Source organism: Phocoena sinus, chromosome 2 (assembly GCF_008692025.1).
Source record: "Phocoena sinus isolate mPhoSin1 chromosome 2, mPhoSin1.pri, whole genome shotgun sequence".
Classification (NCBI taxonomy): Eukaryota; Metazoa; Chordata; class Mammalia; order Artiodactyla; family Phocoenidae; genus Phocoena; species Phocoena sinus.
The window spans coordinates 127655273-127667891 of NC_045764.1; the positions used below are offsets into that span (position 1 = coordinate 127655273).

The 12619-nt window shown below is 48.0% G+C and overlaps 1 long non-coding RNA gene across 1 annotated transcript; it reads left to right on the forward strand.

Annotated features, from left to right (window-relative positions):
- The first annotated feature begins 7604 nt into the window (after positions 1-7604).
- LOC116749958 lies at positions 7605-9682 on the forward strand. Its single transcript, XR_004348754.1, has 2 exons — positions 7605-8156; positions 8612-9682. It is a non-coding gene; the product is annotated as an uncharacterized LOC116749958 (long non-coding RNA).
- Positions 9683-12619: the final 2937 nt, after the last annotated feature.

Genomic DNA, 12619 nt, shown 5'->3' on the forward strand with positions numbered 1-12619 from the left:
TTTCACTCACATTTCATTGGCAAAAGTGTCACATGTCCAAGTCTGCTGTCATCTGGGGAGGGATGGATAATCCTTCTATACAGAGGGGAAACATAACTGTGAGTACTGCTACAATTTGCCACAGCGCTCACTTCAGCTTTCTCCTTCCCTCTCATGACGCAAATACCACATGTTGAAACTCCAGCCATCTCACTGCCCTGGGAAGCCTACTCTCTCTAGCTCAGAGTGATTTCTCTTTTCTACGGCCTGTGGTTGACTTTATAACCAATAGCCCCCATACTGGATTTGTTTTAGGTGTCTATCTGCACATAACACTTTAGGTGGTCTTGTGATTCACTACTCCTGGCCACAGCTGACAGGACTTTCAGGGATGGCAAGTGATCCAAGGATAACCAAATCTTTAATACACTGTGGTGACCTAAAAGGGAAGGAAATCCGAAAAAGAGGGGATATATGTATATGTATAGCTGATTCATTTTGCTGTACGGTAGAAACTAACACAGCATTGTAAAGCAACTATATTCCAATAAAAATTAATTAAAGGAAAAGGATAACCAAATCTAGGCTCACAGAGGTCTAGAGGCTGGGCCAATCAAATGTAGAAAGAACCACCAAGCAACTACCAAATACAGGAAGACTATACTACTTGGGATGGTAGTTAAAGCTAAAAGGATGCCTTGAGTTGGAATCAGAACAGGTGGAAGCTATGGGTAAGCTGGGTTCGGACAGAACTGAAACTGAACTCATTAGAGAGAGGAGCAGGGGCCAGATGCAGGGAAAGCGTAGAGACACCATGAGGGGGGCTGGGCCCCTCCATGAGAGGGGCGGAGAAGGCTCGCCAGGCCTTAGCGCCAACCACATGGATTTTTTACAATCCATCCCTATTTCCTTGAGACAATTTGAGGGGTCTCTGTGTTTATTACTGGCAAATCCTGAATAAAGCCACTTTGAGTTTAGAGAAACACCAGTTGTCAACTTGTTTCACAGGAGTTTAGTTTGATCTTCCTATTTAGACTTTAGGTCCCTAAAAAGCAAGGCACACATTTGTGTTCTCCACAAGCCTGGCACAATGCAGGCCACCATATGTGTTCTACAAATGGCTTTCCCTCAATTTCCACATACCTTTGACTGATAATCGTGATCATCTTCTTTGTAGCCAACGCTATAAACTCAACGCAAAGCATTACTGTTGAATGACTGAGAAAGGAAATACAAATTTCCTTACCCAGGAAACAATCTCTATGCCCACTTAGCACAGGCTTCTGGGACCTTCATAATCAGTGTGCTGTGGACCGTGGGCCACAGAGTGAACTTTTCAGAATCGCATAGCCCAGCCTCTTATTCAGGTGCCTCGGGGTGAATTGCTGGGTCCCAGATCCAGCCTCTTAAAAATGGGGTTAACATCGGCTTACAGTGAGGGGTAAATAGTAAAAATGAAGGACTATCAGAAGAACAAGAAGCAACACAGATGCTTAGTAGCTACAAGTCCTCACTCTGCTTCACAAAATGCCCCATGTGCCCAAAGCAGCCTCAGCCTAGACCATGGTGACAAGACATGGTATCAGTGGGCGGACAGGGGGAGCCAGCCGTGGTTACTTGGCTGGCCGGCCTACTTCTGCAGAGCCTTTTGATGTCCTTTGTTCCTCTTCTCCCATCGCTTCTGCCTTCCAATCCCCCAGGTAGAAAGCCAAGTGTGTGTGTGACCAGGGAGACAGGGGCAGGAGAGACCGCATGCAGTTCTTTCATGTGTGTGTTTGTACACACACAAGAATCATTCAACAGAGAAAGACTTCAGTGGGGGTCTGAAAAGACTGCAGAACTTGCAAGATTCTTGCCCATCTAGATATTGATTTTCTCCCAGGAAAATGAAAAAATACAGAGATGATAGATAGATAAATAGATAGATGGATAGATAGATAGATAGATAGGTATTCACAAACAGACTTTGCCAGTTAGTGTCAGCCCTTCACCCTTGGGAAGTATCCCTGTTTAACACGACTCCCAGGGGGAGAGCAGAAAAGCCTCTTCTGATCTCACTCCGTGTGCCAGTGGCTGCCTGCCTACAGCAAGAAAGAGGACTCCCTGGGGTTCTCTGTTGAGAGGAATGACCAAGGGAGACTCCAGCTGCTCTTAATGTCTTCCTACCCCGATGTGAGGCAGCAGGGCAATCGTTTGAGACCAGTGGCTGTCACCAAACGCATTTGTTACTGGCACTTAGGGGACCTCGTATGAGTTGCTAGGGTTGCCCTAACCAAGTACTGCAAACTGTGTGGCTTAAACAACCAAAATTTATTATCTCAAAGTTCTGGAAGCTAGAAGGCTGAGATAAAGGTGTCACGGGGTTGGTTTCTTCTGAAGGCTGTGAGAAGCTCTGCACGGTGGCTGAGGACGTTCATCCAAGGTGTGATTATTGCTTACTGAAAACTGAAGGCTGTGAGGGAGAATTGGTCCCACGCCTCTCTTCTGGCTATGGGTTGGTGAGTGGCAGTCTTTGGAGTTCCTTGGCTTGTAGAAATCACCCCCATCTCTGACTTCATTCTCCACCCGGTGTTCTCCCTATGTGCTTGTCTGCCTCCAAATTTCCCCTTTTTATGAGGACACATGTTGCGTTAGGGCCCACCCTAATGATTTCATTTCAACTTGATTACTTCTGCAAAGATCCTACCTCCAAATAAGGTCACATTCTGAGATACCAGGGGTTTAGGACTTCAACATAGTTTTTGGTGGAAGGGATCTAATTCAACGCACACCAGGCCTCACTCATCTGCCCCCACAGGCTGAGGGCCGAGGTCTGCACTCACCCTGGCCAGCACCCCCAGTTTATAAGCAGACACATAGACCTTCTCCCTTTGAATCTCGACCTCTTGGACTCAGTTAGCCAGAGGCTGGGGAAACAGACCAATTAAAGCTTGCACAGCCTGAAAAACTCAATGCAGGGAGGTCCTGTTAATCATTCTCGTGATTTCTCCAAGTTGGTGCAAGTTCTCAGCTTTGCCTGATTATTCTAACTCTTCACACCTCCTTGGGAAGGGGTGCAGGAGCATGGAAGTCTGGCTGCCTCCCTGGCCTGCCTGTGCCTCTCTGCACTGGGACTCTTGCCAGGCAGCCACGAAGGGAAGGTAGCAGGAGCTCCGAGAACCTTTGGGCCGTGGGCTTGTCATTCATGGAAGCGGAAACACCGAGGTCAGGCCTAGCTTTGGTGTGAGAGTCAGGAAAGAGAGGAGGTGCACGGAGCAAAGAGCAGACAACGGGTCAAGAAAGGGGGTGAAGGGGGCTGCGAAACGAGATACTATTATCATAGACTTCTCCATAAAATAGATAATTTGTGGGTAGTGTATACAAATGATCTCTTCATTAGGCTGGAAGGCAGTTGTGTGTAATAGCTGGGATTATATTTGGCTTTGTATAGCAGAAAATCCCAAAGTAATAGAGACTTTGTGAAGATTGACCTTCATTTCTCCTGTCCGTAAAAGGAGTCTGGAGGTAGGCAATACAGGGCCGGTATGGCAATCCCGTGGTCATCAGGAAACCAGGCTGCACTTAAAACTTTGCATCCCCAACCTTAGCATGTCTCCTCTTGGTCCCCGATAGCTCTTCAGCCTCCAGTCATCACATCCAGATTCCAGGTAACAGAAAAAAGGCCTCTCAGAGACCCCACACGTTACTTTTGCTTACACCTCATTGGCCGGAACTTAGTAAGGTGGCCATATAATATTTTCTCTGGGTAGCTATGTACCTAGCAACAACTGGGAATGTGTTATTAAGAAAAGAAGAAGGAATGCTGGAGGGCAAAGAGTGATCTCCACCATCACACTGTATATTAAGGGAAGACAGTTATCATCTAAATTCCCAAACTCACCCTTGAGAAAAAAATATTTCTGAAGCATAAATTCTTTGTGTCCCATAAGATCTCCCCTTCCAGCCCCACATTCCACTGCATTTGAATCATCCCTCAGGTCTCAGCTTCAACCTCAGTCCCTCAAGGAACCCTCCCCGGACTCCTCAGCTTGCATTAGCCTCTTGTCTTATGCTCCTGTTGCACCTTGTGCTTCTCCTTCAAAGCCCTCTGCACCCTAGTCGTTATTGAATTAGCTGAAGTTACTTGTGTAAGGACCACCTTGCCTGTAAATTACACTGTCAGCTCCAGGAGGGCAGGAGCTCTGCCTTGCCCACCGTCATCTCCATAGCTGGTGTAGGGGAGGAAGTGCCTCCTTCTACCCTTTTAGGCTCTGGAGCTAGACCTAAGACTTAAGCTGACATAAGACAGATTAACAGGAGAAGAACATATAATTTTATGTACTATTTTACACGTACACAGGAATCTTCAAAAGGAAAATGAAGACCTGAAGAAGCCATTGGGCCCTGAAGCTCATGCACCTTTTTAAACAAAGAACAATATGGTGTGGGGATGTGACAGGACAAAGGGGCTTGGCTGGGGCAGTAAATTGTGATTCAGTGACTAGGAAATATATGGAAGATAAGCGTCATTTTAGTAGGTTTTTTTGTACAGGTCCATTTGCGCATCTTCTCCCAGTCTCTAGTGATAAGAACGTTCTACTCTTCCTGGTACAGGGAGGGCACCTTTCTCGGGGGGAAAATTTTGTGACCTGCTTTTAGGTAGAAAGAGGGACGTCAGAGAGCCCTTCCTGCATCTGCTGTTTCTCAGGTGACTTCAGCTCAAATTAATCAATACAAGCGGCATATTTTGGGGTGGCATGTTCTGAACCCCTTCACAGACCCTCAATAACTATTTGTTAACTGACTGACTGAGTGATTAGAATACTAGGGAGGCCCTAGACTCAAGGCCATTTCCAGTGGGACTTTTCTTTAACTGACCCCCCTGGCTGAGACCAGGGAAGACCAGCTCCTCCTGTGCGCTGCACCTGCCAGGGTCTGGGCAACCAGAGCGCCCCCGCCGAGGTCTGGGAGGGATGGGGTCAGGGCCGTCAGAGCAGCCTCTCTGACGAGGACTCCCAGGCTAAACTCTGCTTTACGAAGCCCGCGGCAGCCAGAAACACACCCAGGAGGGCAGGGGAACAGAAACTGCTGCAGTGTGGGTGAGATTTAGATCTGAAAACGTAACCGGCTGCCCAGTGCTTGAGGAGGAAAAGTAGGTCACCATCTTCCCCTTGGTCTGGCCTGACGCCATCCCCGGCTCTAAAGGGGAAGGAAGGGTTGTGTGATCTCTGGTGTCACAGGCTGTGGGCAAATTTGGTCCCACTCAGCTTTGTGAGAACTATGTGCCCCACTCCTGCCATTCTTAAGACTCCCTAAAAAATCAAGAAACCGTCAGCCCGGGCTGTTCAGCCTTGAGGTCTTGGAAAGAGAGTCTTCCTGAAGCCAGCTTTTTGAGGAGTCCATTTTCCCACCACCCAAGCCGAAAGGCAGGACCCAGCATCCGGAATGGCTCCCAAACCCTCCATTTTAACCTTGTCCCATTAAGGAAGGAGCAATCTGTGCTCTGGCATGGGAGCACAGGGTTTTAAAGGAGAGAGAGAGAAAGAGAGAGAGAGGTGGGAACCCTGAGAGGGCTTACACTGACTTACGCTGACCAGCAGCCCTGAGCACACAGTTCCCTCCGAGCCCCCCGGTCCCGGGAGAGGCGAGACCAGGATGGAGAAATGAAGACTTGTCTCCAACTTGACAGACCCCAAACCCGCCCCTGCCTCCTGTCCTTCCACGTTCACCATGAAGAAATTTAGTCATCACAGTGTGGGCCTCCTTCAACCACTCCTTCTGACCAAGAAGCGAAAAGCGATGCTCGCCCTGGGTATGACGCGGGGATTTTCTCGGGCAGGGCTGAGCGGATTCGGTGCTGTCTCCTCCTCGTTTGGGACGGCTGATGATTAAATATTCAAGAATTTTGTGAGCCAGTTGTGAAACCATTAGTAACTTGAAGCCTGCCATGGTGGGAATATTGACACTGTGGAAATTGGCAAATACTACAAATTAGGGTTTTTGGGTCCCCCCCACCCCACCCAGAGAGCTGCTTTACCTGCCACACACTCATATGGGAAGAGCTCTGAGAGGGCTGGAGATGGCAGGGGAGGACCAAGGGCTGGGCAGCACTAAGGGCGATTGGTGTTTTCCTGACGTCTTTGTGATGTCATCCTTGGACATTTTCTTGGGGTCAGTGTTTTTTTCTGTGGAAACATCTATGAATGCCACTCCTGTTCCATCAGGGGACATGAAGAAGTTTATTTTCAGTCACCCCTATGCTAAAGAACTCCGAGAGCACAACTTCCAAGGATGGGAGACCCATTTTCTGGCAGAAAGAGGAGAGAAGGAAGAGCTGGGGTGGCACCTTTCATAGTAACAAGTCAGTGGAAAAGCAGATACGGGCAGACTGATGATCAAAGGTTGGCTTCCTTCAAATCCCCTGATAGAATCAGCAATCCAAGCCTGCCAATTAAGGCCCCAGGTGATGTTTCTTATGTAAGTAGATCCCTCTGCTTCAGATTTCATTTTCAGAGGTCACAAAAGTTTGAAAGGGAAACATTATTTTTATGAAAAGGATAATAAAGGAGACCAGGACTGGTATAAAGAAATGTTCTTAAATTTCACCATGTTGGTCAACCTGGGGAAGGGGGCGCTTCAGGGATAACAGATTTCTAGGACTTTCTCCAAGAAATTTAGAATCTGGAGGTCTGCAGAGGGGGCGAAGCACCAGCCGTTTTTTTTTTGCAGTACTTGGGCCTCTCACTGTTGTGGCCTCTCCCGTTGCGGAGCACAGGCTCCGGATGTGCACGCTCAGCGGCCATGGCTCACGGGCCCAGCCGCCCCGCGGCATGTGGGATCTTCCCGGACCGGGGCACGAACCCGTGTCCCCTGCATCGGCAGGCGGACTCTCAATCACTTGCGCCACCAAGGAAGCCTGCACCAGCCTTTTTAACACCCCCCCACTTCTACCCCATGATTCTGCTGCTGGTGGCCTGAGGACCACACTTTGAGAAACTGGTCCCAAGAGGGTCCTCAGGAGGTGTTTTGTAGATGGAGTGACCCCTGAGTGGGACTGTCCTCTGTACCTGGATCAACCACCTGCAGCTAGAATCACCCAGGGCCACGCCCAGCGCAGGGGCAGCCTCCCTAGCCAGGCTCCTCCTCTGGGAATCAAAGGATGACAGTGAACTTGATTCTCGGCACAAACGCAAAGAAATCCTTCCCCCATGGACTCAGAGTACCCTCCGAGAACTATTGAAAGCGCCTTAAGAGTTTAGACTATAAGGCCCAGCAAAACTTATCCCACTTGCAAAGATGAGGTGGAAAGGGGCTGTGGCATCCCACAGACGGTCTCACTCCGGAGAGAGACTACTGATCCACAGTGGTCCCCCTCCGCCACCCCTGTACACCACCCCCAGTAAGACATCCCATCCCCCATCCAGACAATTCAGCCCTGCCCTGATGCCAGAAGGCATCACGGTAATGGAGAGAAAGAAAAGATGCCAGGCTTCACGTCTGCCCACGGCACACCATCTCCTCTGAGGAGACTTCTGCAGCCCTGCCTCAGCTGTACTCTCTATATTTCTAAGCCACTTCCTGTTTCCATTTCTAGGTCGTAAGCCAGCCTTACGGTTGGTGAGACTCACTCGCCCAGGAGGCCCAGCTATTATCTCCCCTCAGAGACCATGACTGCCTCTCGGGGAGGGTTCAGAGGGTGCCACTTGGAAAACACATGAATTGCCCTGGGCTTTTCAGAATGCCGAGGCCCAGAAGCTTGGCCTGCCTGGAAAATCTCTGACTTGTTTGGTTTGCATTTCTCTGCTGTGCTGATGCCCATGTGCTCAGTTCCCTGGAGGGACTGGGTGAGTACACTTTGTGAAGACTCTGCAAAGACCTCGTTGGAAACCTTGCTTTTCCAGACAGTCGTCAGGCAACAGCCAGCAGTCCCTGAGGAAGATGTGAACAAGAAGCCATTCACAAGCATTCTCTTCTAGAAACCATATTTCAGAACAAGGAGGAAACCACAGCTCAGACGTGCGCTGGTGTTCAGCAATGTGGGTTCACTTGGAGAGAGACAAGCACAGACTTTGCACAATTCTATTGCCTTCCCTCTATGATTTCTAAGCAGTTTACTCGTGACATCCACCACTCACTCGGGAGATTATTCTGGAGGAACACTGAGTGCTAAGGACAAGCCACTGGATGATTTGGTCAAGGTCAGTGTGTCAAGTCAGCATCCGGCTGCTATTTTCACCTCCCAGTTCCATTCTCTAACCTTTTTATTCTGTGAAAATGTATCATAAACTGGAAACACCAGATGGCACAGAAAATGCAGAGCTTCAATCTTTTCCCCGTGCCCCTGCGTGAGCCAGGCATTCAGGGATTGTACTGGGGCTTGGGGCAGGGTCCCTGCCAGGGTCACCTATATTACAAACAACTGCACACCACACCTTCTTCTACAGCAGGGAAGGGAAGGGGAGAGGGAAGAACAGGCAGCAAGACCCAGAAACTCAGGCCAGCCTGTAACTGAGCAGGACCCTATGGGGCCTTCCTGGGACAGACCCCTCCCCCATACCCTTTGCGGTAGCTCCTCTCTGAAGTACCTAGATAACAGTATCTGATACACATTAGATAACAGTATCTGATACACATTTCTTGCACTGTTTTATAGATGCTAAAATCCCCACCAAATGGAAGAAATTTACTACTTGATGACCATGAGCACATAGCCCCCAGACCTACTAACGCCTAAGCATTGATAATGGGACACCGCCCTGTTATCACACCATCAACCAATCAGAGAATTGTGCACGAGCTGCTCACGTACCCTGTGACTGCCCCACCTCACCTGGCCTTTAAAATGCTTTCCTGAAAACCGCCTGGGAGTTCAGGTGTTCTGAGCACTAGCTGCCCTGGACCCCTTGCTTGGTTCCCTGTGATGAATGCTGCACTTTTCTTCACCACAACCCGGTGTCAGTAGGTTGGCTTTACTGCACCCTTGGGCGAGCAGACCTGAGTTTGGTTCAGTAACAAGCCTAGGAGATAGGGATGCAGGCTGGCTCTCCCGAAAGCAGTCGGGAATGTAGAGTCCTGTCTCTCCCGAGGATATGGGCCTGATCGCAGTGAGATTATCTCAGAGAGAGATAATCTCTCTCTCAATGAGAGAAACAGGTGCAGAGAAGCAACAAAGTCACATACTGATCTACAGAAAACCAAACACACAAAATATGTCATCCTCTTAATAATGGAGGGTGTAAGGAAATAGGAATTCTCATATCCTCTGGTAGAAATATAAAGTGGAAAAACTTGGTTGGTTGGCAAGTTTGAGGCAGAGACCATACTCTGTGTTCATCAAACTCTGTGTTTTCCTCCTGGACACACACTAAGACTACATTTCCCAGCCTCCCTTGCAGTTAGGAATGGTCATTTGACTGAGTTCTGGACAAAGGGAAGGTGGCAGAGGAAGTGATATGAGTCACTTCCAAGTCCGGCCCTAAAACCACCTGTGCAATTCTCCACGTGATTACTTGTGCTTGCTCTCTTTCTCCCTCCCTTTCTCCCTCTCCCTCTGCCTATTGGCTGAAATCAGAACATCCAGGGAAGAACTCCAAGGTCCTGGCAAATGGGGAGCCATCATATGAACAAATCCTGTTTCCGGGTGACTGGGCAGAGCTCCCTCCACCTCCAACCACATAACTTACATTGAACTGCAACTTAAGAGAGAAATAAATCTTTATTGTGTTAAGCCACTGAGATTGGGGGGTATTTGTTACAACATTTAGCCTATTCTGACTGATGTAGTATCAAAAGCCTTAAATATATTCATAAGCGTTGACCTAGCAATTACATTCTTTGGAACATGTCCTAATAATTAAGAGTAGTCACTACAGTGTTGATTATAATAGCAAAAAAAAAAATTGTAGACAACATTCATAATGAAGACCAAAGCCTGAGACCTAATAGAAGATTCATTAAATAAGTAATACAGCTCAGCAAAGATAAACACAATATCATTGAAGTGCATTTCTTGATATGAAAAACCTTCATGATATAGTGTTCCGTTAAAAAGAGCAAGTAACATAACAATATAACCACTTATATATGAATATATATGCATAGAAAAAAGTCTGGAAATATACCAATATAGCAGTAATTATTTCTGGTATTAGGATTACAGGTGGCTTTTTTTTTTCCTGCAGTTTTACGCTTTTTCTGAAATTAGCATATATTTCTTGAGCTAAAAAAAAATATTTTTTAAAGTAGCCTGCCAGAAATGGATGTCTCCTTTGAACTTGAAGGCTGGCCTTGCTCTCTCTGTGTATAAGTGTATTATGTGCAAAAAACCCCACCTAATTCCTTTGGATCCTCTGCTGGTTAGGGGCTAAAACCCCACCATCCCTAAGGTTAAACATCTGTTTGATCTTCACCACGGGGAGCAATGCCCAAGCAGTTCCTGTGGCTTCCAGGCTCAGTTTTGCTGAGAGAGTACCCTGGCTTTAAGGAAGAAAGTGTCCTTTTTTCTCTCTCTTTTTTTAACATCTTTATTGGAGTATAATTGCTTTACAATGGTGTGCTAGTTTCTGCTGTATAACAAAGTGAACCAGCTATATGTACACATACATCCCCATATCTCCTCCCTCTTGCGTCTCCCTCCCACCCTCCCTATCCCACCCCTCTAGGTGGTCACAAAGCACCGAGCTGATCTCCCTGTGCTATGTGGCTGCTTCCCACTAGCTATCTATTTTATGTTCGGTAGTGTATATATGTCCTTGCCACTCTCTCACTTCGTCCCAGCCTACCCTTCCCCCTCCCCGTGTCCTCAAGTCCATTCTCTACGTCTGCGTCTTTATTCCTGTCCTGTCCTTAGGTGTTTCAGAACCATTTTTTTTTAGATTCCATATATATGTGACAGATGAATGGATAAAGAAGATGTGGCACATATATACAATGGAATATTACTCAGCCATAAAAAGGAATGAAATTTAGTTATTTGTAGTGAGGTGGACGGACCTAGAGTCTGTCATACAGAGTGAAGGAAGTGTCTTTTGATCACAATGTTTTCCAGGATTTCCTCAGAGAGTTGATGGGCCTCAAAACTCTCTTCTTTTGGTTCCCAGTTTGGATGATTTTGGAAAACTGCGGCCACAGATCCTCTCTCCCTCGAGATGAGCTGGGTGATGCAGACCCTGCCCACGCTGCAGAGAGCAGGGCAAGAAATTACACTCTAACCATAGGTCTTTATTCCGAAATCCAGCAGCTTTGCCACAAGATAAACTCAAGAGCCCTGAAGCCTTGGTGCCCTGACCTACAAGATCAAAGAGTCTCATGCAATCTCTCCTAGTGAACTTTGAACACAAAGTAAGGCTACAGGTTTTTGTTTTGCCCTCCAACCACATGATCATGCCAGAATTAAGTTGGAACTCCAATCTTCTTTTCCTCCCAAATGACTCCCTGCCCTTTTCAACAGACCCTCGCACAGAGAGGATAAGCCACTGAGGTTTCCTGTTGTGGAAACTTCTTTGTGTTCTGTGGTGGGACCATGTATTAACACAACCCCTGTAGAAGCTTTGTGTGTAGTAGGACAAAGCTATTTTAGTTGAACTTAATGTCTTATTGGCAAATTACACGTCCGCCAAGTGAAGACATATAAGGAAGGAGTGACTTTTTTTTTTTTTTTTTTTTTGCGGTACGCGGGCCTCTCCCTGTTGTGGCCTCTCCCGTTGCGGAGCACAGGCTCCGGACACGCAGGCTCAGCGGCCATGGCTCACGGGCCCAGCCGCTCCACGGCATGTGGGATCTTCCCGGACAGGGGCACGAACCCGTGTCCCCTGCATCGGCAGGCGGACTCTCAACCACTGCGCCACCAGGGAAGCCCGGAATGACTTATATTTGACATGAGATACTGATGGGCTGTGTCGGGAAAATGGGCTCACCCCTGGAGCAAATGAAGACCAAAGCCTGGGACCTGAGAGCCGACAAGAACACCTTCATAATTCTTTTCCATTCCTTCCCACAACTCAAATCCTCCCTGCCTTTCAAGGCCTAACAAAATAAAAGTACCCACAAAGGCCTCCGTGGGTAGGTCAGCCCACACCAAGGTCTTTTCTGCTCCAAATCCCTTTCTAGTGAAAAGGCTCTGTAGTGCAATATACAACCCCAATGCTGAGAGCTCTGAGCGAGCACCTTCCGGGCCAATGCAGTCACACCGACATCAGAGCCCAGCTTACCACTGCTCGGGCTTCCCACCCACTCAGGTCTCAGCCCCTTGAAGATTCCCCTTGCCCCGGGTATTGGGAACCCAGCAGAATGGTAGTTAAGCACACAGGCATTGGAGCTGAAGTGCTGTGTGGTCTTGGGCAAGAGGCTAACTTTCTCTGGGTCTCACTATCCTCTGTGCCTGGCTCCTCACATACAAAATGGTCTTAATAGTTGTGAGAATTAAATGAGGGAACTCATGTAAGACACGTCACACAAAAAACTTAGTGCTTCCATATTTTAAAGTGGCCCCCAAGTTCTTTGACACCCCTCTCAACCAGAGATGGTGCTCTAGGCCCCCTCTCCTGGAATCTGGTCTCTGAAACTGCCTGACCAATAGGACGTAGGTGAGAGCTGCCCCACGCCTTCAGAAGCGTAGACAAGGCTTGAGCCCCGCCTTGCTCTTGGAACCCGAGCCTGGCCA